This window comes from Phoenix dactylifera, chromosome 18 (genome assembly GCF_051530095.1).
Source record: "Phoenix dactylifera cultivar Ajwa chromosome 18, Ajwa_hap1_PhDact_Kaust_v1.1, whole genome shotgun sequence".
In the NCBI taxonomy this organism is placed as follows: Eukaryota; Viridiplantae; Streptophyta; class Magnoliopsida; order Arecales; family Arecaceae; genus Phoenix; species Phoenix dactylifera.
The window spans coordinates 11,091,705-11,118,764 of NC_143207.1; the positions used below are offsets into that span (position 1 = coordinate 11,091,705).

At 39.2% G+C, this 27,060-nt stretch overlaps 2 pseudogenes across 1 annotated transcript; one reads left to right on the forward strand and one right to left on the reverse strand.

The window, feature by feature from the left end:
* Nucleotides 1–689: 689 nt before the first annotated feature.
* Nucleotides 690–20,349, reverse strand: LOC103700041 (uncharacterized; annotated as a pseudogene). Its single transcript, XR_015974659.2, has 5 exons — nucleotides 20,247–20,349; nucleotides 11,556–11,955; nucleotides 2,879–3,428; nucleotides 2,684–2,750; nucleotides 690–2,489 (listed from the first exon to the last, which is right to left on the reverse strand). The product of XR_015974659.2 is annotated as an uncharacterized LOC103700041 (transcript).
* LOC120103904 (uncharacterized) lies at nucleotides 16,054–17,997 on the forward strand (annotated as a pseudogene).
* Nucleotides 20,350–27,060: the final 6,711 nt, after the last annotated feature.

Consider the following 27,060-nt stretch of genomic DNA (forward strand, 5'->3'; position numbering starts at 1 on the left):
AACCAGCCAAGGTAGGAGAGCATGGGTGGAAATGAGAGACATGAGTAATTTTGCATAGTAATTTTAAGAGATTAGTCCTATTATACTTGGTGAATGTTCCAAAAACTGTTAATTGCAAATTAACTTGGTGCATTGTTGGTGAATTTCTGGGATAAGTAGGTTTTTCTTTGCAAATACATAAGATCAAGATCGTTGTATGAAAATTATCTACAACGGGAGGAGCTTTATGCTAAAAGACTATTTACATTTACCTAACAAAAAGTTAAGGAACATTGCTTGGTGCAATGGTAAAAGGCTTGGGTTAACAAGCGCGGTAGCACAAGTTCGAGTATAGGCTAGCCACTTTGTGCGAAAAGATGCCAAAAGGTTAGGTTTGTCCCTTGTTTGCTCCTCTCAGGACCCTAGATTGTTGACTTCTATTTACCTCACAAAAATTAATGGTTCTTTGGTAATAAATATGATAAAAAAACAATCTTCTAGAATTCATGAACCATCATATTAACATACAATAAGTAAATTATATTCTTCTGCTAGGATAATGAGTGACGCCTCTTTAATGCATGGCTTGTTATTAAAATTTCTATAGCAATATAGAAGTTGAATAAACAACATCAATACAAGGATGATTATGAATGGGTGATATGGTAGTTTGATAAAAGGAGAAAAACAATCAGCTTAGAAGTTTCATAGACAAAGGAAGATTCAATATCTTTTGTTTCATGGAAGAAAACCAATTTTTAAAACATCCATATCTAAAAGGCTCAAAGCCTTTCACCGATAATGCATCTTTGTTTCAGACTTCCGATGCTACAGTATGTTAAAGAAACATCAAATAAGAATTTAAATATAAAAATGCTGAATAAACTAGAAAATATCATTTGGTGACAATGAATCCACTGCAGAACCTACAAAAGATGGAAAGTTCGGTAACTAGAATGCATGCAAAACCTGCATGGTATAACAAGAACATATTGACAAAAAAATGCTTTGAAAGAAAAAGGGCTTATATTAGACCAAGGTTTTAAAAAACAGCTGCAATGTGCACGTGGTCAAAATAATGCATGGTGCATATGCAGTATGTTGGTGCATTTGCACTTTGTATTTAGAACCAGATAAAGTTCATATATAAGACAAAAATAAGTAAACAAGAAAGAAATACAAGAAATCAGGAAGCAAAAGAAAATCCATTTTAGTATAATCTTAAATATTAACATAAAAAGTAACAATATATCCTATGAATTATGCTCAACTTCAGGTTCACTAATGCAGCAAAAGAAAAAAAATATAATTTTCAAATGATGAACAATCAAAAATCAAGCAAAAAGAATGCATGATTTAAATGATAAGGAAGCCAGGTTTTCTTGATCTTCTTTTTTTTTGGATGTGACCTATCAAACAAGAAGCAATTGTCATTACAATTCAAATGAATTTGAGCTTCATATGCAAGTTATTCTGGTCTACATAGGCTCCTAATGGCTCAATATGCGGCCAAATGCCACTGTAGTCTAGTCATCAGGCCTTATCTGCATATGCAAATAAATATGTACCTGCACTGGACTGCATTTTAAACAATAATTAGAGCATGAAGTGATCAGTGGGCATGATGCGTGTTTACTTACAGGTGCACATTGTTAGCTTGAGGTAGCCCATAGTAATATGTCTATAATCTTCTCTCTTCTCTTCAAAATGCCTATCCTTGATGATGCATGCATTTGAGCTAAGAAAAATGTTTCTTCACAACCTTTTTCCATATTGTTTTCCTTTACATTACTTTTATGGACGTGGATCCAAAAACCCTGTGCCTAGTTTTGGAGTTGTCTAAAATAATTTTGTTTGCTCAGGAGTGGCTGTTAATGAGTTCTCTACAATAAGTGCAGTCTAAACAAGAACCCTTAAACAACTATTTGTCGGTGTTTCAATATTTTGAGGACATAATAACCACAAATCTCCTCATCCACCAACATAATTTGAATGTTGTTCAATGTTAATCAAATGCTGATAGACTATCAAGCGTGCAAGGTGCTACCTTAACAATTTGGTGGATGTTTAAGAAGGTGGCATGGCACTAATTTTTCGGAAATACAGGATAGATTTTAAAAAAGTCATCCCATGAACTTTTACTAGTGTTGTGTGGAAGGCTTATCAAGCACAAGACCCAGCCGACTGCAAATACTTCGAAGAAGATAAAAACATGATTCATTGTTACCTTGCTCTCATAAGAAAAGATGTCCATTAGATAACAATGTAACAATACTAGCATCCCATCCTAGCATTGATGTTAAAGAAAATGGCTTCATGAAAATGATACAGACATGAGGAATGACAAAGGCACATTTGTTATGCCGGCTTAGAAAATTAAAGACTATGAGCAAAGCAGACGATAAAGCACTCAAGAAACACTTAACCAAGCATCCAAGCTTTCCTAAAATGAGATTAAAATAGATGACAGGTGAAGCACCAAAATATTTGGGCAACTGAGACTGAAGTACCTGTGAAAACATTGATAAGTCAGAATAAGGTTTTACGGTACTAGGGATCAACATCCAAACATAAGATCAATTCACACCTCTATGGCATTTTTTTATAATACCATATTATCTATATCCAACTGCTACTAACTGTAATAAATGTGATGAGTTCCACAATAATAATCTCCTAAGAAAGAGATGTAGGAAAAACTGACCTGTAGCAGACAATGAGATGCCATCCTCCATCTTCCAGATTTCACCAAGAGGGACATCTTGTTTAAGCTGGATCAAATATCACACATAATGATGTTGTTGAGAAATCATAAAATGAGATGAGGGAAGAAATTCCCATGCATTACAGATGCAGCACCTTGCAGTGAAACTAAATCATAAAAAATTAAAAATAGTACCTTATCCAAGATAAATCCAATCTGGTTCCGAAAGCTCTTTGCTCTCATTTGATCAGAGCCCCGCAAGATGCAGAAGCCCAAATTTAGAATTTTTTCAATATCACCCCAGGAGTCAAGAGATTCACATGTTCTTATAAGCTTGGCCACATGTGATATAAGGTTGGTTTTATTGTCACAATGCCTGCAATAATATTCGACATCCAAACCAATAGCTCCTCCAACAGTCCCACCCATGTAAGAACGAAGGGCACATTCAATATGTGCAACATGCCCACAGATAAGATTTTCATCCACAGTTGCCTCACATCTAATAAAGTTATAACCTCCAAATGCCCAATCAATAGTTTTGCGGCACAGAATACAACAGCAGTCCTGACAGAAACCATCTTCACTACAGCAGATATCACAATCCTTGGCCGGCAATCTGTAGCTTCCTACTTTCTCTTGGAGGCTTTACAACCCCCCATCCCTAGTGCTGATTCAGATCCAGAAAATTCATTAACATCTAAACTATTGGGAGATGCATACATATATACGTTTTTCTCAATACCTGCAAAATGTGAACAAATAAATGCAAGTATCACAATAAGTGGATGAATATAATTATCTAGAACTGTAATTTTTGAAAAAATATAAATAATAATTTAAATTTGAATCTATTACATCTAAAATGAAGTGAATTAACATAGAAGAACGGAATACAGAATGGGGTTATGAACCCAGAAAGGCAGAAGAAGTCAACTTGGAATCTACAATAGAGTTTGCAATTCTTGCTTCCATTTGTCCAGGGTGGCAATATAATAATTTGAAGTATTCTTTTTCTGAGGAAAAAGAATAACAATTAAAGTAGTTGGTGCACAGACGTGTGCCTGGGAATCTAGTGATAACAAGCATTAGCTTGCCCAAAATGAAAGGCAAGAAAGAAAAAATGAAAAAAAAAAAAAAAATTGACCAAAACAACATATTAAACTTGACCAAGATACTCTTCTTTTCCTGTAGATCTGCTGAATTTTGAATGCTTCAACAGTTGTACTTGTACAATCAATTAATGAACAATTAATCAACTTGTGGTCGAGAGTTCTCCTAGACTGATGATCAATGGTTAAAAAAAGATCCAACTGCAATACAAAGATTGATTTTTAATGCTAAATCAAGACAATAATGAGACAAGGTTTTTATGGTTGTCAAAACTTCCTATAGAGGATGATATTATGGTATCTGAACAGAGAACTGTTAAGGAAACTAGTTAATAGCACGCAAATAGGTAATGGCTGATGTTTTACCATCTTCTACATCATTGTGACACCATCACAGCCCCCAGAAAATAATAGTTTAAAAGGTTTGCCAAACCCGGCTGAACCGGACGGTTCGGCCCGTACCAAGCCGACCCGGTGGGGGACCTGGTTGGTTCACCTCTTTTTTTTGGAGCTAGCGCTGAACTTGCCGAAACCAATTCCAAAATTGCCGAAAGTGGTTCTGAACCGATAGGAACCGGCCGAAACAGGCCAGAACTAGTCGCAAACTACCCGGACTCGGTCCGAACCGACCAGTTCCATGCGGAACTAGTGAGGAACGGTTTGCACCGAGTTGAACCGATTTCGAACCGGGCTCCCTCCTTCTCTTTCTTTTGTTTTGAAGACTAATTAAGAAGGCCCGAGAAGTTTCTCGAGCCTTCCCAACCTATCCGAATACTCCCCCTTTTCCCATAGCGAAATAAATGTTGACTCAGCATGATCGAAGGAGGATCCAATCTAAAATAAGATACTCTTCCTCTCTCCTATCTCATTTTCTCTCTTTTTTTCTGGATGCCAAAAAATACCTTAAATTTGCAACATAAGAGAAGATCATACCAAAATTTTTGATTTTGGCTTGATTTTATGATATGTTGTAGATCTATGAATAATCTATACGATGACATAAAAATTTTTAATTTTCAGATTATATATAATTTTAAAAAATTAAAACTATATTGTAAAATTAAAAAAAATTCAAAAAAAAAAATTGTAAAATCAGAAGTGTATTTAGGGGCATGCAAACTACTCTCCAGCTAAATTTGACGTCCATTTATTCAAATTTTGATACGATCATACGTATAGTGGCCTAGGCCTAACTTTGGTAAAAATTGAGAAATAAATAGCCTTTGATACATGGGCCTAAAAAAATATATGTAGCATCCATTGTAAGCTTCTACATGGATCTGAGCTCAAATTATTTTTTTTAATATTTATATTTAAATATTATTTTTAAATTTAAAAATAATTAAAAATATATAATTAATGCCAAAAATTATGAAAAATTAGCAGTACGTAATACATATTTTAGAAGTATTTTTCGAAGTAGAAAACGCCTCGTCCCCCTCGGGGGGATATCCGGTGAATAAGTCTACCTAGAAGGGGGGAAGTGCTTTCTGCGCGGGTGCGTGGGAAGCACTTCATTCTTCAATTTATTCCCCCTGTGAGGGGGGTAACTCCGGAGTGAAAGAGGTGAAGTCGTAACAAGGTAGCCGTAGGGGAACCTGTGGCTGGATTGAATCCTTCGCGATGGAAATGCCCTCGCCTACTTGACTAAACTAAGGTGAATTTATTGTATTTAAACATATTTTTAATTTAAAATTTATTAAAAATATATAAATAAATAAATAATAGAAAATTAATATTATGTATTAGATAAATCAGATGTATTTTCCAAAGTAAAAAGTATTACCTTAATCGTAACAAAATTTTGTTATTTTTAAATAATTGATAAACTGACGTATTTGATAAATCTGCAAGAATGAAACCATCAAGGAAAAAGAAGTTACAGCGTGATATTGATTGGGATCATTGGCAAATGCTCTTGGGTTGGCACCATTGAAAGTGCAACTGGTGCAACATAGAGTTCAAGAAATGAGAGGTAATCAGGTTGAAGCAGCACTTAGCTGGCGGTTACCTCGACGTATTTATGTACCAAAAATACCCACAAGAGGTTCGACAGCTGATGAAGAAACACTTTGCTGATTTCAAAGTAACAAAGAAAAAAATTTTCAAGAAGAAGACGGAGGTGGCTGCCGAGCGGCGGAGCCACCTACCTATCACTCTAGCAAGTCAGAGGAGGCGTCCGCTCCAGATGACGAAGAGGCATAGATTTAGACGGTCATTCAAGCAAGCCTGGATGATCAGTGGCTGCAGGATGAGGTAGCCAAGCACAGGGCTCCATTTGGGCACTCATACTACAAGTCGGGCTCCAATTCTATAAGCAATAGGGCAGATCCAGAGTTCAAAAGAATCTTCTTAGTTAGAGAGGCCGTCAGTAGAGGCGGTGGCCGTATTGCATCTATGTTGAAAACTTTTGATAGCAGAAAAAAGTCCTCCAGAGAGATTCCACCAAAAGTCATCATCCATGATTTAAATCTATATGCCTTCCCCAGCAAGGATTCGAAGCAACAAAAGATTGATACAATGCTAAAGAAGGATAAGAAGAAGGATATGTAGCGAGCTATTGGATCTTGGTTCTACTTCAGTCACATCCCAGCAAATGTGGCAAACAATATGTAGGTCTGTCATTTTCTCCATACAAGCAGCCAATCCCGATGTAGATCCTCTAAAATCGAAAAACATCTACAGTGAGTTTTTTGGACAATAAGAAACTAGAGAAGTGGCATGCCTCATACAAGAGCAAATGGTCCACATATGGACTGATGATATGTATGATGGTGGGACTGATCCAACCAGGCAGAGCATTATCAAATTTTTGACATAGTGTAATACGAAGACTTTCTTCTATAAGTTGATTGATGCTTCCGATCAAGTGCACGACGCCACGAACATCCTCAGATTAATGGAGGAAGTGATTGATTAGGTAGGAGAGGAGAATGTCGTGCAAGTCAATACTGATAATAGGCCACAATATAGGCCGTCGAGGAGAACTTGATGGAGCGGTGACCGCATGTTTTCTGGACTCCATGTGTTGCACATTATAACGACCTCATGTTGATGGATATTGTGGAAATTCATAGGGTGCAGCAGATAATGGAGACATCCTAAATCATCACCGGATATTTTTATAACCATACATGGGTCCTTTCACTGATAAGAAAGTATGCAGGGGGAGAGATATTGAGACCAATATGCGGTTTGCTACCAACTACGTTGCACTTTATAGCATTCTTGAGAAAAAGCAGCTCTATGTTAGATGTTTGTCAGTCTCGAATGACAAAAAAGTAGATATGCGAGGATCGACACTGAAGAGAGCATTGTCGAGGACTTGGTAACGAGGCAGATATTCTAGCAGCAGGCCACTACGATAGTGAAGGCTATCAGACTATTATATGAAATGCTTCGAGCCATGGACAGCGAGAGATACCCCTAAATGGGCTTCTTGTATCATGTGATAGAGAGAGCAAAGATTCAGATCAAGAAGGCAAATCCGACATATGCCGAGGAGCATGGTCGGCGGAACTGTTCCGAACCGTCCAATTAGGAGCATTTCGAGCCGTACTTGTGGCGGAACGAGATGGTTCTGGTAACGAAACCGAGACCGACGATGGAGGGGGAGAAGAGAAAAGAGGAAAAGAGAGCGCGAGAGAGAGGAAAAGGGAGAGAGGAAGAGAAGCCGACCAAGGCTGGCCAACCGAAGCCGAGGAGCCGCCGCACGGAGGAGGGGCTCCGCCTCCAATCCCCTTTTATTAAAAAAATTAAGTAAAGTCGGCGATGTATTTATCGACTTTTACTTAAAATTCGCAAAAATAAAAGGAGCCCCCTCCGAGTCTCTATTTCGAACGAAACAAAGGACCAGAGGTGGAGCCCCTCCTCCGCGACTTTCCAACCTCTGCCTCCTCCGCACGGCGGCTCTCCGACCTCCGTCTTCTCCACACGGCGGCTCTCTAGCCCTCTGTTGGCTCTCTGTCGGCCTCCCCCTTCTTTCTCTCTTTTCCTCTCTCCCATTCTTTCTCTCCCCCGCCTCTTCAACTATGTCGATACAAGGGCGGCATAGCACGGGGCGGCATAGCATGACATGGGACCATACTGATCCGTACCGCCGGACAATCAGTCCGGAGCCCGGTACCAGCATAGCAGACGTTGCCCAGGAGTGCATCGACATCATTGAGCGGCGATGGAACTACCAGATAGGTAGAAACTTGCATTTAACAGATAAGCAAGAACATTGAAAATAAGACTACTTCTGTACTTATACAATTTTACTACGACAATTACGAACTCTATTTGCAACATACTACCTGAACTCGAGATTTCAAAACACCGTACCTAAAATCAATATTAATGACAAACTTCTGGCCGCTCTGTATAATGTGATTTACAAGATGGAGCCTGATCTAAAAGTCATAGCCCCATAGTGAGTAACTGGTATCTTCAATTATTAACATATTGTAACACGGTTCATTTTTCACAGACCAAAGTATTTAAAGAGGGCACTGAGAGCTTTGGAGTCTCATCAATTGTCATAAATAAGAAAAGTATGAATCCATGTATATTACACATCAACGATAATTATTACCTATCGTTAGATGGTTACTAATATGATACTATATTATATATAATTTTTTTAATATTTTTGCAGCTAAATGGTGAATTTATTTTGATTTGTCCACGAAATCTTAAGCGGCTAGCTATCCAAATCTTCTTCTAGAGGGTCTTCTTGAGTGGCTGTGAGCACAGCTAGTCCACCTTTGCCCTCATCCACAGCAAGTAGAGAAATCATCTAACACAAAAGCGTCTTAAATCTCAATGACCTTGTATATGTTCGCTATAATCTGAAGCTGAGGTTGAAGTGCATTTAGGAGGAACTGGAGCTAAAGTACATAGATCTGATCCATAATATTTTGGTTGATGATAAGGCACCTACATCCCCATGAAGAGTGTGGAGAAAGAACCAGTTCACTCATATTCAGAGATCAGGAGCTGCAGTGATGGTAATTCTGGTGGTCATGGATCTATTGGCCAAGGAGGAAGTGGACATGAGACTGCCATTTATGAGACACAGTCGTAGGATGTTCTTCGATTCACCGATGAGTCCCAGTTTATACATGCTACACAAGATAGGAACCAAGGTGCACGATCTAGTAGAGCCCGCGAGGATACGATTGCATATAGGAGACAGACTTCTCAAGGTCAATCAGAAGAATATGATACAGTTGCAGATGACCTCGCATGTGGAGTAGAATTCATAGACGTATCAAATTTTGAGTCGTACACTAGATCCTATTACCCGCAGCCATGGTCTACCGTACCGGTCCGTACCGGCCGGTACGGGCCGGTATGTACCGATCCGGCCTGGGACCGATACCGGATCAGCGTGAAATTCGGTACCGGTAGCTTATCGTTGGAGAACCGGTACGGACCAGTACAGACGGATACGTGGGCCATGACGATTTTGGCAAGGTCTTGAATGGATGGTACCTATAACCAGACCCAACTGTTGCAGTACTTTAGAGGAAAGAGAAAATTCTTCTCTTTTGAAAGGCTGCTACTTCTGCTAGAGATCGGTATGGGACCGATACGTACCGGTCCGAGCCGCCACCGGTACCGGTACAGCGGACCTTGCCCGCAGCCATAGGTAGCCTATGACTCATACAGATATAGATATGATGCGTTTGAGGCATTATCTTCCGATGGCTACTACCCTACACAGCTCTGAGCATCTAATGGGTCAGATTTTGCTGCCGGCATATTCGGATGGCCTCTCCACAGTTGTATTACCAAACAGAGGACACCTCTCAGAGCTAAAGCTTCAGTAAGAGATCTGAGACTGCTTATAACCCAGAGCACGTTCTTTATGGGATGAACATACAAGACTACCACGTTGCTTAGTTAGAGAAATAGGCTGATATGCCTCCTGACTATGCTAATAATCCGAATATCTGCGAGAGGCATCGCCACTCGACGAGATTTTAAATATCCGCATGTATGTTGTACTTTAAATATATGTAATTGATTGTATTATTTTATATTTTTTACCTTACTAGTTGATTTTAGGATATTTCATATGGATTCTTGTAGCATGCAACATCTCACTAATTATTTTATGTTTTGTATCACTTTAAAACAACAAGATGCATCATTTATGTTATACTGGGATCATAAAAATATTAAAAAACATCAAATTATACCTAAAATTGTTGAAAAAGTTGAAAAAAATTTATTACCACTTAATCAAACTTGAAAAACTTAAAAAAACTTGGGCATGCCGATTGTACCGTGTGTCTATACCGACTCGCTTGCCGACTGGTACGGATCTTGGTATTGGTTCGGCGAACCTTGGTTTAAACTAATACACGGGTTGCAAGGCATTATCTAATACACAATTCTATGATTTGCATGTTGCAAGCCAGCTGGCCAAGTATTTCCAATTTGAATGACTGTTAATTATGGCAGGATATCAATTCCGATGGGCAAGAAAACTAGAGTAAACACTAGTGGTACTTAAGACATTCGGATAAAATGAGTAATACCACTTGAGTTTCAAGAAAAGAATGATCACAGAGGAAGCATGAATCAACCTCTTTGAAAACCATATCAACAACTTGACATACAAAGACTGCAAAATGGTTTCTTATAACTTATTGCATAATAAAGAGATTCAGAGGTAAAGCTAAGCCAATGTCAAAATAGGCTACTCTTATGGTTCACAATACAAAGCCATGATGTAAAAATATTGTTTTCCTACAAACGGATACCTATCCTACAAGAAAAAAAAACCTAGAAGCATGTCTGAGTTACCCAAGGTCGGCGGAACCAGTACCGGGCACCGTACTGGTTCTCCGGCAGCACGAGTCGGTACGGGCCGTGCGAAGCTTGTACGACGGAGGAGACGGCACACGAACCGTGGGAGAGAGGAAAAGAGAGAGAGAAGGGGCAGAGAGGGAGGGAAAGGGAGGGAGGCCGGCGGAGGGCCGGCGGAGGCCGCGGCCAGTTCCCCTGTTTCGAGCAAAACAAGGGTCCGACCGCGAACTTGCCGACTTTACTTAAAAATCACAAAATTTTTAAGCTGCAGCCAAACCCCTATTTCGTTCGAAACAAGAAAACCGGCTGCGGCCTCATTCCCGCGTTCTTCACCAGCCTCCCACCCTCTCCCTCTCCCGCCCCCTCTCAATTATCTATTTGTTCATGCATGCACATGGGTGCTTGCAGACCGATGCGATCACATACAAGGGCTTCACAACATCAAAAGATTATTGTCTAATTACATGCCTAATTAAGAACCCCAAAGAATGCAAAGTGTTAAAGTTTCCAGTGACCAATTGTCACGTACAAGTGCATGTATCAAGATGCATAACATTGACTTTCACTTGAACATCATTCTTCTTCTTTCTTCTTGTTTTTTCTTTTGGCTTGATGGAGAAGGAATGCTTCAATTATCATCTGTTTGCTGCCGTCCTCATTTGCAAGTGGGATAACAAGGGAAAACATAGGTGATTTATTAAACAATCTCAAGGACAGGTAATAATGTCAGAAGAAGTGCTTGCAAAGCACACATTTACTAAAATGTTCTACGAATGGTACAATACAGATTCAGTTAACCAAGTGTCAATGTGAGCACTAAATCAAGTTGAATGCAAATTTAACGAAACAGACCTACAGACCTAAAACCAAGTCCCCTAACAAAATTAATGCAACAGAATGGATTTAGAGTGGTGTTAAAGATAACAATAGAAGAAGACAGGTATTATACGAAGTTGAACCTTTTCTTGGGGTGTGACCATCACAAGGAACCTTCCAAATAAAAGAGGAAAAGAAGGAATCAACATCCTTGTCAGGAAATTCCTTCCGAATATATTCTTCAAGTGATGATCTGCTTGGAAATCCCAGCTTGTTACCAGTAGCTTTTGGAAAATGAGCAGGGGGGTAAAGATATCTATCAATCCAGTGGCCAGAAGCAGTCTTTCTATTCCCTACTTTCCACCGCCATTTGTCTCCTGGATGGGGCCAATCTTCAGGAGCATAAGGCAAACCTTCACCAGATGAACCACCTGCAACAGGTGTGGCAGCTAGGCACTTTTCATTTGAAGATGGAGTCCGACAATTACTCCCTTCTGATAGATCAACCTCCATGGATTTGTTTCCTCTGGTGATTAACTGATACTAGTGACCCATAAAGCATTCAGTTAGTTCCCCAGCTTAGATAACTGATACAATTTCTGCATTCTAATATCATACATTTTCAGCAACTAGTCATTTGCATACTTTTGATTTGTCAAAGATGTTCAACAAATAATTGGCAGCCATTAAGCAAATTGTTTGAAAGAAATAGGACTTGAGGAGCACAAAATTATTAGCAATTCTAAAATCTTTGGAAGAAAGAAGAGCTTTAATATTTCAAAACAGCAGTAAAGAAGGGAAGAATTATTTTGCATTAAATTGCTTTAATGTTCCTAACTTTTATGATTCATCTTATCCTACAAAAAACACAATTCCAGCTTGTTTGCAGGATTCTCTATATTTATAACCACATACATATTCCTAAAATGGCATCAGTGATATTATAGAATAACCCCCAGAATTGAAACTGGGCTGGGACTCTCCACAAATACTATCACTGATCTTGATATAGATATTAAAAAACCAAGCAAACTGCTTCTAAACCATAAATCAGATCAAAACATTTAACTGTGTTATTAAATTGTCTATCAGGGGAATGATTAATGTGTAACTAGAAAATATCAACCCCTTGAATTTTTTCGCTAATAGGTGTTTTATGTTTTCAATTATGTTTAATAGTATGGATTTCCAGTTTAGATTTTTCATCACTGATTTTGAATATTAGGAGTCTCAATTCTACAGACATATAACCAATAATGGGCCTTTAAATTGAGGATCCACACCATTGATCATGATCTAAAGTATTTAAAAGGCCTAAAACATGATAATATATATACATATATATATATATATATGAGAGCATATGTATGTATGTGTGCACTTATATATTTTTAGATATTCTTAATATGCACCAAGTGGACCCAAAATGGATGATAAAGAGTAAGTGTGCTAAAATATATTGGAGGATGTAAATTGGAAAGAAAAATATTATTTTTTACTAAGCATCTTAAATTACGTATAAGCCTCTTTTTCAAAACAAAAAAAAAGTGTAAACCAAAATTCAAATATCGAAAAGCTTTGTGACCATAAATCTGATCCCACTATTAAAATTGATAGTTTCAGGACCACTTATGCATAAGTGGGAAGCATTCAAAAACATTGATCTTAAAAATTGAAACTTTGAACTTTTGGTCACTAGGCATTTTAGGTGTCCTAGGTCGTTTTATTTTGAAGATGCAAATCATGTGTTGATCATCAATGCAAGATCTTGACATCCTACATGTACAAATCACTTGAACAACATCCTCCAAAACAGAGTTGTGAAGTTAGAGGTTGGAGGGTTAATATTTTATGCCAATGTATAAGAATAACAAATTCAACCTTAAACCAAAATTCTGAGTGATTTAACTTAATTAACCTCCAACAATTCTCAAACCAAACAATTTTGGACTAGGCACCCCAGTTAAAACCTTCTGATGGATGCTCAAATGACAAAACCTTCATATTTTCTTAAAACAAATAAATTAAAAGAAAAGAGGATAAACAAAAAGAAGATAGAAAGGAAAAAGAAAAAGAAAGAGCAAAACCACTCCTCTCCTCCCCCATGCTTCCTACTCTCCTCCCCACCCATCTTCTTCATTGCGCCACTACCATGGATGAACTTAAGATCGATTCTTCAGTGACAATGCCATGGAATTGGTCTCTGGAAGACTAGCTCAACATCAACCACTCCCGGCACTTGCCACCACATGCCAGCTATGGCCTTATCTGAAATTTTGCAAGTATTTCAAGTTTTTTACAAGGATCATTTATTATCATTTTGATACAAAGTATATATAACAACTCATAGTGTAGTTATTTCAAAAGTTAGAGATTGATTCAAGCCAACCATCGATGATGAAAGTGAAAAAAAAAATGGTTTTTTGCATAGATACCCTTCTAAATATTGGATTTTGTATAGATACCCTTCCAAAATTGATATGTGTATGTATATCCTCATAAAACACTGTTATTGTATAAATGCCCTAATCTAACGGTTGTTCTAACACCATTAAAAAAAATATATATTTATATTAATAAAAAATAAAATAAAATGTTGAAACGACGTTATTATCCCTGCCTTCTCCCCTCTGCTATTGGGATCGCGATCGCGATCCCGCGGCCGATCCCACGGTTGATCTGCCTTGCGATCCCGTGATGCCATGATCCCGCAATCCCGCTAGCGATCACGATTGGGAGCCGCGAGCGGGATTGCGTTCGCGATCTTCTTCTCCATAGCGATCGCGATCTTCTTCTTCTCCACGTTATTATCTATTTCCTTTTTTTTTTGTTTCCAGTTGGTTCTAAATAGGGAAAGCAGTTGCGATCGCCATCTTCTTCTCCACATCGATCTTTTTTGAAGTCCTTTGTTTTGGATCTGTAAGTATTATCTATTTTTGTTTTTTTGTTTCCAGTTGGTTCTAAATAGGGAAAGCAGTCAGGATCGCCATCTTCTTCTCCACAGCGATCTTTTTTGAAGTCCTTCTTTGTTCTAAATAGGGATAGCAGTCGGGATCGCCATCTTCTTCTAAATAGGGAAAGCAATCGTGATCAATTTCCCTTTTTTTTGTTTCCAGTTGGTTCTAAATACGGAAAGCAGTCTTCAAAATCCCAAGGGTGTTTTCTCCCTCTCACCCTTTGATTCTTGAGATTTCTACTTTGCCGATTAGTAGATTCTCTTCTTTTTGCTCTGATTCAGCAAAAGGGTGCAGTACAACAATATTAAAAGTTTGGCTCTAGGTACATCAATCTGCCCTTATTTACTTATTCTTATTTTGCCCCGCCTCTTTTTAATGATCCAACCAGGGTTAAACTGATGGGTATTTTATGACGAATCTGGCCCAGGTTGATATGATACCTGGTGGGATACATAGAAGCTCAGTTATGTAATTGTAATACTGGTTTGTTAGTAACAAGTTCTTTGTGGCAATGAGTTCAACATAAATGTGAAATCAAAACAGTATCATGATTTCTTTGTTGAAGCTCAACCTTGATATTGTAATGCTGATTGCAAGTGTTAGAAGAACAATAATTATTATTGTAGCTGATTTTATTTCATTCCTATTTCTCACTGTGAACCTATATTGAAGTTCTATTTTTTTAGTTTCTAAACACATACCTATATACTTTATTTGATGGTAAGAAAGGTGAAGTATCACCCATTTTTTATTACCGAAATATAGTATGGCTATGATGTTTATATACTATTCCTTTTTTTCTTTTATTTTGTTAGCATAGGTTTGGTTGATAAGCACTCTCTCTTACAATTTATATCGTGCATATTTATTTATTCAATGTACAAGTTTCTAAATGGAGCAACAACTATTCAAATTGAAGGTGAAATTTGGAGGATATTTTAAGAAGATTAAAAGTTCTACAGGAATGAAGTACTACTTTGAGAGACAAAAGAGTTGGTTAGTTGATGTTGACTGTTATTGCTACAAGGACCTATATGATGATATAGTGCATACCTTTAATTTGAAGCTTGAAGAGACCATAAAGATTTGGTCTGTGATTAGAGATTTAACGCCTAAGTCTTACATGATATTAGACACAGATCAAAAATTGATGAGTTTGTTTGAGGAGTATAAGGATTTGAAAGAGTGCTTCTTATTTGTCACAAAAGAGGCCAATATTATACAACTTTCTCAATCAACACTAGACAGCCAAGATCAAATTGAAACATGTAGAAGTACTACAACTGCAATAGAAGAGATTCGAGTGGATGAAGTAAGAGAGAACCAAAGGCACAACGATAGTGAGCATCTAGCTACAATAGGCATTGATATCTTAGCTACTGCTATTGAAAATAATGACTATATTGGGGTAAATGATGAAACTTTATTTCAAGAGGAGCAGGAAACAAATATTGAAATTTATGGTTCTGAGAGTAGCTATCACAGTATTTATAATAGTGATTCTAACGATGATGATGAAAATATCATAGACCACGGGGGAGAGACATATGAGATGGACATTGAGAATCCTACCATGGCCGTAGGGGCAAAATACACAAGTCGAGAATAGTTCAAGGTTGCACTGAGTTAGTATGCTATATTGAATGAATTTGCCGTAAGAATTCTCAAAAGTGAGCTTGGTAGAATGACAGTGAGTTGCAAAGATGAAGCTTGTAATTGGAGGCTTCATGCTTCATTATTATGCGATGGTCATACATTTCAGGTATTATGGTTGAAATATGTTAGCTTTTCATTACAGTGCTTATGAAAAAATATTGCATGTATTAATATTTTGTTTTGTTTGTATGTGCAGGTTAAAAAATTAAAGGAACCTCATACGTGCTCATCTATAAACAAATGTGGCAACAAGATGGCTACACAATTTTGGATATGTGATAAGATCATTGGTTGGCTACAAAAAGAGGTTAACCTGTCGCCTATTGAGCTAAGAAGGAAATTGTTGCAATTCCATCATCTTGAGCCTCCATACCACTGAGTTTGGCGAGGAAAGGAGCTTGCCATGTCTATGATTCATGGTAATTGGGCAGATTCTTTTGAGAGAATGGAGGAGTTCAAGGAGGAGCTTTTGAGAAGAAACCGGGTAGTGTAGTAAAGCTAAAGTTAGATGTGGTTGGTGATAAGCATTGCTTCCATCACTTCTTTATTTGTCTACGTGCTTGCAGTACGGGCTTTTTAGCTGGTTGTAGGCCTTTCATAGGCCTAGATGGTTGCCACTTAAAGGAAAAGTACAGGGGTGTGATGATGGCTGCTACATCACTTGATGGAAATAATGGTTTGTTTTCAGTTGCTTTTGGTGTTGCAGAATCTGAAAATAGTGATAGTTGGACTTGGTTTTTAGAGGCACTTAAAGAATCAATTCAAACTCCAGAAGGTCTAGTACTTGTATCAGATCGACAAAAGGGATTGGAAGAAGCAGTACAACATATATACCCCCAAGCAGAACATAGAAAATGCATGAGACACTTGTACAAAGACTTTCAAACAAAATTTTTAGGACACTGGCTTAAAATTAAGTTATAGGGAGCTGCAAGGGCATACACAAAAGTCCAACATGACGATATCATCAATCAAATTAAGGAGGCTAGCTTGGAGGCATTCAAGTATCTTAGTGCTGAAAATATTGGTTTATGGAGTAGATCTCAATTTGGCATCACAGCTAAGTGCTCCTATATAACAAACAACCTTTCGGAGTCATTCAATGCTTGGATTTCTGAGGCCAGACATAGGCCAGTTCTTAATTTATTAGATGTTGTAAGACAAAATTATGGTGAAAATGGAAGCAAGAAGGAGAATGGTTGCCCGCTGGAAAAAAAATTTAGTTCCTGTGGTAATGAAGTATGTAAGAGACATCAGCCTTAAGCTAGGTGATTATAATGTTTATAGAACCAGTGATTACAGAGCAGAAGTAATTGAGACTAATGGAAGGCATGAAGTAATTCTAAATGAACAAAGGTGTTCTTGTCGTCTGTGGGAGGTGTCAGGCATTCCTTGTGTGCATACTGCAGCTTTTATTTGTAGTATGAGAGGTGCAAATTTGGAAAATTATGTCTCAGAGTACTTCACATTGCCAAGTATAAGATTGCCTATGCATTAGAAATTGGACCATTACCTGACAAGGCCCAATGGATAAAAGTTGATATTGGATACAAGGTATTGCCTCCTAAGCTCAGTCTAAGACCTCCAGAAAGGCCTAAAAAGAAGAGAATTAGGGGTACAGATGAGAATACATCGAAGAAGATGCACAAATGTAAGCGTTGCGGTGAGCTTGGGCATCATGCAAAGACTTGCAAAAATCTAGTAATGGAGGAATCTCAAGCTTTAATATCCTCTTCTTCTGCACCGAAGAAGCTTGGGAGGTAACATATAGCACTACTCTAACTTAATGATGTTTGTCCTTTATCACTTGCTTATCATTGAAATATTGCAGGCCTAAGAAAAATGGCTCAAGAGGAAGAGTGTCAATTACAGGAGGCACACATGCAATGTATATAGCACCAAGAGGAAAAAAAACAAAGGACGACCCCGCAAGCAAGCTAAGAGAATGGAAACTTTAGTTGGAGAAGATAATGCCTACCCACAATGTTGATTGGTATATAATTGGATATATTTATCCCAACTTTTGCACCTTATTTGCTTTCAAGTTATTTGGATCACTTTTAGTGTTATTACTAAACATAATTTATTAGTTGATATAGAGTTAATTCTCACACTTATTCATTTTCATTTTTTTGCAATTTGCAGATTTGATCGCATGTTTTGCTGGAGTAGTGGAGATAATGTTGGAGATTAACATCTCCACAACCTATCTTACTAAATTTTTTTTTTCAGCCAACATCTCATTAACAAAAGAATGTAATTTATCAAGATTCCCATGTTACACATAATCCTTTCATTCTTTATCTCTGGTTTCTCACAAATAGTGCAACATTCTTTTGTTAATGATGTTTGTCTCATTTTGTGGTGATCTACACTATATTCTAGTTCACGAGGTCGGGTGTCATATGCTAGCAATGCCATTTCCATCAAAGCATTGAAACAGAGAACCATCTGTAGGTTTCATTCTATACCAAATCAAGGTGTCAATTCAGAATGGAAGCCCAAAACAAGATGAACTGTATCAAATCCGAATCATCATAGGCATCCTACTGAAAAAGCAAAAATCAACAAAGAGCATCGGACAAAAGAGTAACAGATTTCCTAGTGCTAGTTACCTAATTTCTCCCAACCACATGGCGATGGGATTAGGTTTGCTATATATATTTATATGTCAAGTACCCAACTTCCATTCATGCAACTTCTACATTAATTAATTTGCTGGCTTTCTCCAATCCCACATTGAAGAGGTCTGAAGTCTCGACCATTTTACATCCTTTGACAAGTGACGATGCATCGAGAGAGGTTAACCGGCCTCTTCACTGTGGTACTATAGAGATGCACATGCAATAAGTGAAACCTAGAAGTTATTCAATCAAATTCTAAAAGCTATGATATTGACTAATAAATATAGAATTCTGAAGGTTATCACATTAATTAATGTATCTAAATTCTTTCCATCTACTAGGATTCTTTATGTGCATATATACCCTTCTAAATATCCAAAATTGTATGAATATCCTTGTAAAGTTGTTATTTGCTTGTATACCCTTATAAATGTTTCTATTTGCACGTCTATCCATTAAAGGTATTTTAGCCATTTTAATTTGAAACCGTTAAGTTTTTTAACGGCGTTAGATAGCATGGGTACATATGCAAAAATAAGAATAAAAAAGGGTAGAATAATAAATAAGTGTTTTATGAGGGTATACATGCAAATATCAATTTTGGGGGGGTATTCATGCAAAATTCAATATTTAGAAGGGTATTCATGCAAAAAACCCAAAAAAAAAAAAATCTCCATCCATCAACATCAAACTTTACGAGCAATTAGGAGGATACCAACTACAAAAGGAAGCGGTGGCCTAGTGCACGAGGCTCCTGCCATTGCAGGATCAGGGGAGGTTCAGATGTACTCAATCTTACAACCTTACACCATATGTAGATAGGTTGTTTCCATGTTTCAAACCAGTGATATCCAGATCACAATGGAGCAACCTTACCATTGCACCAAGACTGCCCTCTTGAATACCAACTAAAGACAAAAAATATTAAACCACTAATTTATAAAATCAGTGATAGATATTGGACTTCAAAGAACATATGCTAGGACAGCGGACAAGGTTTTTATAGCATGTTGGCTGATATCTTAGCAGCAATTTGCATGGAGGATGGGCCTGCTTAGCCTGTTGTCTGACACCTTAACAACCCATCCCTTGGTGGGGGCTAGGTGGGATTTGATCCTGAGAGAAAAACAAGTTACCGGAGTGGGGGGAAATTTTGATGATTGAAACGTCAACTAATGGAAGTATTTCTTACCCAAACAAAAAACCAGTGTAGAATCTACACATGGTACGTCAAAAAGTATGATACATTGAAAAAATAGGTACCTAAGCTTTCATCTTGCACCGAATTAAACAAAAAAGAAAAAGAAAAATGCAAGAAAACAAGTTTCAACCAGAAGAAATTCCCATTTAAATCAAATAATACATGACATCAAACAGCTTCCAACTGACACCATGATTCCCTTGCATACAGTAATCTGAATCGAGAAATTAGAGAAGAAAGAATCCGAATGAAACCTTGAGAGAACTAGGGTTTTTAGAAAAATCACGCATTGTTTTATGCAGAAAAAAACATTCATTTTTTGTGGAATTCTACCAATCTTTCATCTCATTATCAAAGTACAGAAAGGAGAAAAAAAAAGTAGGAGAGAAGGATTACCGGAGCGAATTAGGGTCGGCCGTCAGACAGAAGCGAAGGGGGGATTCGATTTCGATCGCCCCTTTTCGTATCTGAAACCAAAAAGGGAGAGCGAGATGAACGAGGGGGGAAGAACTGTTGCTTTTGGCCGTGGCTTTTTCGAACACCAAACCTCTAGTTCCCAAAATGCCCTCGGTGCCGGAAAAGATTTGCTGTCACCGTTACAGGTAGCAGATGCAAGCTGTCTGGCTCGTGTCCAGATTTGGTGGACAGCTCAGCCCGCCGAATCAATGCAGGATCCGCCCAAATGCCACGTAGAAACTTTGACACGTCACGGGGAGGCCAGCGTTTCATGTTTTACACGCACCGGGCGGTAAGACAAGTCTGGCTGGCTCCATATTTATTCTAGGGATAGCAAATGTTTCAAAAACTTGAGTCGCGTCCATTTATTAAATAGCTCAAAAATTTAGATCCGTACTTGACAATCTTATTAAACAGATAATTTAATCTAATCTACCATAAATTCAATTAAATTAAATAAATTAAACAGCTAAACATTTTCATCCCTATTTATTAAACAAATAAAAAATAAAGTAAAAAAAATAAACTGCTATGGGCCACATTGGGCCTGATTCTATCCCAGCTAAAACGGATGGAGGCCAACAATTCCAAGATCCAACGGCTGGGAGTGGGAGATGAGATCCAACGGCTCTTTCCCTCCTCCATCTCTCCCTCTCTTTCCTCGGCTACCGAGCTGTTGAAGGTCTCCCTCCGGCCGTCGCCTCTCCAGTCGTCCCCTCAGATCTGAGCTTTTCATGGGATTTGATGACGCCGAGGAAAAGCGGAAGATCCGGGGACGCCAGGCCTTCGATGATGCCGAGGAGGTCAGTGAGGAGGGATCCGACAACAACGACGGTGCTACCGGCGTCGGGGTCAGCGGAGGAGGCCAAGGGTCGGAGGATTTTATCGAGATCCGGAGGGTCATCGAAGGAGCGGAGGAGGGAGTGGTGGCCGCAAAGGGAGACGCGCAGGTCGACGGCCCAGGGCTTGCCGTGGTTGGGTCGTGGGACCTTCCGACTTCCGAGGCGGGGCTTCCGGAAGGTGGACGGCGGCCGGCAGCGGCGGACGAAAGGGGAGACGGATGAAGTAGGAAAAGCGGTGTCTTGGGGGGAGACGGGTGAGGTCTTACCAAAAAAAAATAAAGGAGAAAGGTGAGGGCCCGATTGAGGGGAGAACGTGGAGGGGAGAATGGAGAGGGCCTTGGTGAGGAGAGACAGGTGAGGGCCCTGACGAGGGGAGAACGGGGAGGGGAGGGGGTCGGGTGGGCAGCATGGACTGTTTAAACAGGTCGGGTGAGCTGTTTAAACGGATCGGATGGGCTGTTTAAACGGTTTAAACAGGTTACCTATTTATTAAACAGGTTAAATAGGTCAGGTCGGGTTACCTGTTTAATAAACAGGTCGGGTTCATGTTGTAATTTCTGACATGTTTAATAAACATGTCAAATTTAGGTTTATAATTTTTTGATCGGATCTGCATCCCGATCCGACCCGTTTATGCTCAACCCGACCCAATTACCACCCCTAGTCATGGTGTCAAAGGCCCATTGAGTGAATGTTGCAAGCTGGTAGAGGTGGAGCAGGAAACCACGTGGATGCTCGTGTCCAGATTTTGCCTAGTTCGAAGAATCTGTATATGATTCGTATTCAGACTGGTTAAATACTAGACACTTAGATACTATTCAAAGTTTTCAAATGTACCTTTTATTAATCGTTAGAGAGTTGGACTCCAACAATGAGTTTGATCCATTAAATTAGTTTTAAAGTGAGCTTTTTTAATAAAGAGATTGGTTAAGAATCTAAGTATTAAAATAACTTCGTTAGGTATTAAAATAATTTATTAAAAAAATAATAATTTTAAACTTGTATATGTGTTTTTTTTTCCCTGAGCATCTCATATGCATATTGGAAGACCCCGTCAACTAATACCTTTTAAAATTTTCTTTTATAAATGCATATTGGAAGACTTCTAGCCCATAGGTGCAATTAGACAAAATCACAAAATGAAGAAATTGGCTTCTAGATCTTAAACCTAGAGAGCTAGAAACATCTACCGAGAGCCATCTTGCTACCGGCTCCATAACCACCATCATGACCAAGTTCAAGAAGCTCAATCGTTCTATGGTCCACCGCATCTCTATGCTCAAATTACTCCACCCACCCTCTACTTTCAAAACCGATTTCTCTGTGTCAACTTAATTGCTCTTATTATAGATAATACTAGTGTGTAACCTGTTCAATTCATAGGAATGGTTGTCTTAATCCTATGGTTCAAATCATCCAATCATCTACGCCGGAATTCGATTCATAGGTATGGATGTCTTGATCCTATGGTCCAAATCATCGAATCGACTATGCTAGAAAAGGTATGCTCATCCAAAGTGAGTGTACTTATTCTTAATCTTTTATCTAATTTGAACAAAAAAATTAGCTAGGCTCACTAAACGACACTTCATGTATACTTTCGGATTGCTCTCCTATAGTCCTACCTCCATTTGATTTGCTGGGTACTTGTGAAAGAGTTAAAATGCTCGGATCCATCTATTCATTAATACTATGTCTACATAGCAATGAAGGACTCCATATAAGCCAAAACTCTATTATATATATAATACATGCACACACACATATATTAGATAATAGATAATAGACTTGCTAGCTTAATAGCCCAGGGATGATGTTAACAGATTATATCAAAACCGACGTAATCAATAGATGCTCCATCATTAATACGGTCATCTACATGGTAAATGGAGAGCTCAGCAAAGTTGAGCCTTCATTTTAGATATATATAGCTAGAAATAATGTTAATAAATTATATTAACAATGATGTCATTAATATATGCCTCATTATTAAATAGCATCCGTGCTGTGAATGGAAAGCTTAGTACAAGTAGAGCCTTCATATTATATAGATACATACATATAAGTGTATATGTATGTATGTATGCATGTATGTATATAAAATAGATTAGCCCAGGTGGTGGAGGCCATGGTGGAGATAGGAGACATGGTCATAAAGGCCCATTGGGTGGAGGCTGTGAGCCGATAGAGGTGAAGCGAGCAACTACATGCACACTTATATCTAGCTTATGTCTAGCTCCTAGAATCTATGGTAGATAAGTATTCGAATTGGACAAATGCTATTCAAAGTTTTCAATTGTAGCTTTTATTAATTGTTAGAGAGCTGGGACTCATTTCGTTCGTGGAAAAAAAAGGGGAGAAAGTATGGTCAATGGGAAAACAGGGAATACTTCATGCTTGGTTAGAGTTTTCAAAGAAGAGAGATGGAAAAGTAACTTTCTTATGGAAATAAGATTCCTACATTTTATGAAAAAAAACTCATGTGAGACAGAAAAATCCAATTTCCATTGGGGGAGAATTGGGTTTTTTTTCCAAAAGTGTCCTTTTTTTTTTGCTGAAACGGGCGTATCATACAATGCGGGTACGAATACATCCAATAGAATCGGCAAACAAAAGATTCCGGAATACACAGAGGCATCTCATCCTCTCCAACCCATAGGGTGCCTCCTGAGTAGTGCGCTACAAATGCCGCCACCCAGTTCGCTGTCCCATTAGCCTCACGATATACATACATAGCTTGAAATGTGACAGCCTCCCTCACCATCAACCAAATATCACGGAGCAAGGAATGAACTCATTTATCACCGTATGGGCCCTTCCGGACCCAGCTAATCACCGTGGCCGAATCTCCCTCCAAGAGGATGGAAGTCGCCTACATCACATGTCATACATAACGCAAACCCATCCAAGCTGCCCGTAACTCTGCGCCTGGAACCGAGGTGTCGAAGAGCTAACACCCCCTTGCTGCCACCATACTCGAAGTCGGGCCCCTGATGATAAAACCGGCCCCTCCCCTCCTACCACTATTCAGGACAGAGCCGTCAAAATTGACCTTGACGAAACTCAGGGTGGGGGCTCTCAGGTGAAGAAAATCGTGTGAGGAGCTGCTGAAGCAATGTGGGGGGCCCAGATATCCCGAGCTGTCAAAGGTTGATGATCTAAACTTGCATGGATAGTCTCTGCTGCCTGTGCCCGAGTGCGCTCCATCACGAATCGTGGGGATGGACTGCGCTTGCCAAATACCCTAGCGTTCCTGGCCATCCATATCTGATAAACTATGCAGGACGCTACAATAGCCACCCAACGCAACTGGGGGGCAGGCAGACCAGTGCCGAACTACCTCAAGAAATCAGTTCCTTTGGCTCCAAATATCCTCCGAGATCTTCCGGGATCCCAGACAGTCTCCATGTCTCCCTCGCCCACACACACTTGAATAGTGCATGGTCAACCGACTCGTCTACCTCACAATCCAGGCATAGTGGGGGGATGGCCACTCCACACCTGCTCAACACGGAGCTCGTCAACAAAAGTGTCCTTAAGCTTTTAGATAGAATGGGAAAAGATCCTTTTTTTTATTAAGAGCATAGGCATGTTACATAACTTTTTTTAAAAAAAATTATTTGGGCTAAAAGGTTGGGCCCAAGCTAAATTGGCCCAACTAATCCAAAAATCTTGGCCCCATACCCAAAACGCTTGGCCCGACTCGAAAGAGTCTCGGCAGAAGATCTTGGAGACTGCAACTAAGATAGGAGATGTGCTGTCAAAGGCCCATTGGGTGAATGCTGCGAGTTGGTAGAGGTAGAGGGAGCAACCACATGGATGCTCATGTCTAGCTTTTGTCTAGCTCCAAGAATATGTATTAGATTCATATTCGGATTGGTTAAATACTAGGGGTGGCAAAATGTGACCCGACCCGTGTTCGACCCGCCATAAACAGGTTTGGATTTGGCCTAAACGGATTCGGATCATAAACAGGTTGACCCGTTTAACCTGTTTATTAATTAGATCGGATACGGATTTTATATGTCTGACCCATGTAACCCGTTTAATTTTTGGGCTGATAGACAAGGGCCACAACCCACAAAGCCTAGGGCCGGCCCAACTCCCCGCCTCAGCCTGTTTTAGTTGCCTCGGCCCAACACACCGCGTTGGCCCAATTTATCGCGTCCGCACAGTCTCCAAGTCATAGTTCGCGATTTCACTTGCCGACTGCCCGAGTTCCCGTCTTCTACTCTTCTCCTTAGGGCTCGTTTGGTTCGCGGGAAGTATTTTCCCTCCTAGGAATATGATTCCTGGGAATCAGATTCCTAGGAAGAGAATACCTAGGAAAGTACTTTTGGCATGTTTGGTTAACCATGGGAAAGTGACAAATTTCCAAAGTGTTTATGTTTGGTTGACCATCCACTTTCCTAGGAAAGTTATGTATAATTCCTATTATGCCCTTAATAAAAATTATGTCTTTAATGCCTCTTTAATGCTTCTTTAATGCTGAAGGGTCCTTTTGGGAAAAAAATAAAAAAGGAGTGATTCCCACCTCATGGGAAAGTAACTTTCCCATGTTTGTCAGGGGAAAGACTTTCCCATGAAATGTGGGAATCATATTCCCATGGGAATACAACTTTCCCATCTCTCTCCTTTGAAAACTCCAACCAAATAAGAGGCATTTCATTACTTTCCCGTTGACCACACTTTCCCCCCTCCTTTTCCTGCGAACCAAACGAGCCCTTAGGGTTAGGACTTAGGATTTAGGGTTTGTGCTGCGCCGCCCAAGCTCCATTCAGCTATTCCCTCCCTCAGGTGAGGCCTCAGTCTCTCTCGAGTCTCTCTCCTCTCCTCCGGACCTCCGCCCTCTCCTACTCCGTGCCGACAACTTTGGCCTCCCCGTCGACAGCGACCGTGGCAGCTTGAGGACCACACTCCACCATCCGCGACTTCTCCTTAGTTAGGGACTTAGGGTTAGGGTTTGTGTGCCGCCCGAGCTCTATTCCCTCCCTCAGTCTCTCTCGAGTCTCTCCCCTCTCCTCTCCTTCGGATTCTTCGCCTCTCGAGCCCTCTCCTCTAAACCTCCGCCTCCGCCCTCTCCTCCCCTGTGCCGACAACTTCGACCTCCCCGTCGACGGCGACTGTGGCGGCTCGACGGATCCTGGGAACCAAGGTTGAATGGAAGAGCTCATAAAGAGGTCGGATCCTCTGCTCTACCGAGGTAAGAAAGATCTATCTTTTCTTCTTTCTTCCTTTGATGTTTCAGTCTTTCCTCTCTTCTTCTCTTTCTTTTTGAATGCTGGTAAAACCCCTTAGCTAAGAGTTTCCAAAGATTTATGAGCTTTGATCCTCTTAGTAACTGTTATTGCTTAACTGTTAGTAACTGTTATTCACTTTTTTTGGGGAAATAATAGTAAGATTTATGCTTAACTATTATTGTTTAACCGTTAGTAACTGTTATTCACTTTTTTTGGGGAAATAATAGTAAGATTTATGTTGAAAGCTTTGATCCTCTTAGTAATTGTTATTGCTTAACTGTTATTGCTTAACTTTGATAAGAGTTTTCGAAGATTCATATTTTTTTATCACTTTTTTTTTGCAGTGCATTTACAGTGACTTTCTAACTATTTTTAACATTATTATTTTATTTTTTTGCAGTGCATTTACAGTTGTTGGAAAGTAGAAGCAGTTGAACATCTAAGTATTAGAGATTATTTTGATAAATCTGACTCAGCAAAAGTAAATGCTTTATAACCTAATGGTTTCAACCTCAATGCTTTATGTTTCTGCTCTCTTTTCATATTATTTTCTTTCTAAATTGGTATTCTGATTTCTGATATAATTTTAAATTATATGATATAGATGGATAAACAATTCGTGAATATAGAGTTAGAGAGTGATGGTGATAGGGCAAATGAATCGACGCCCTT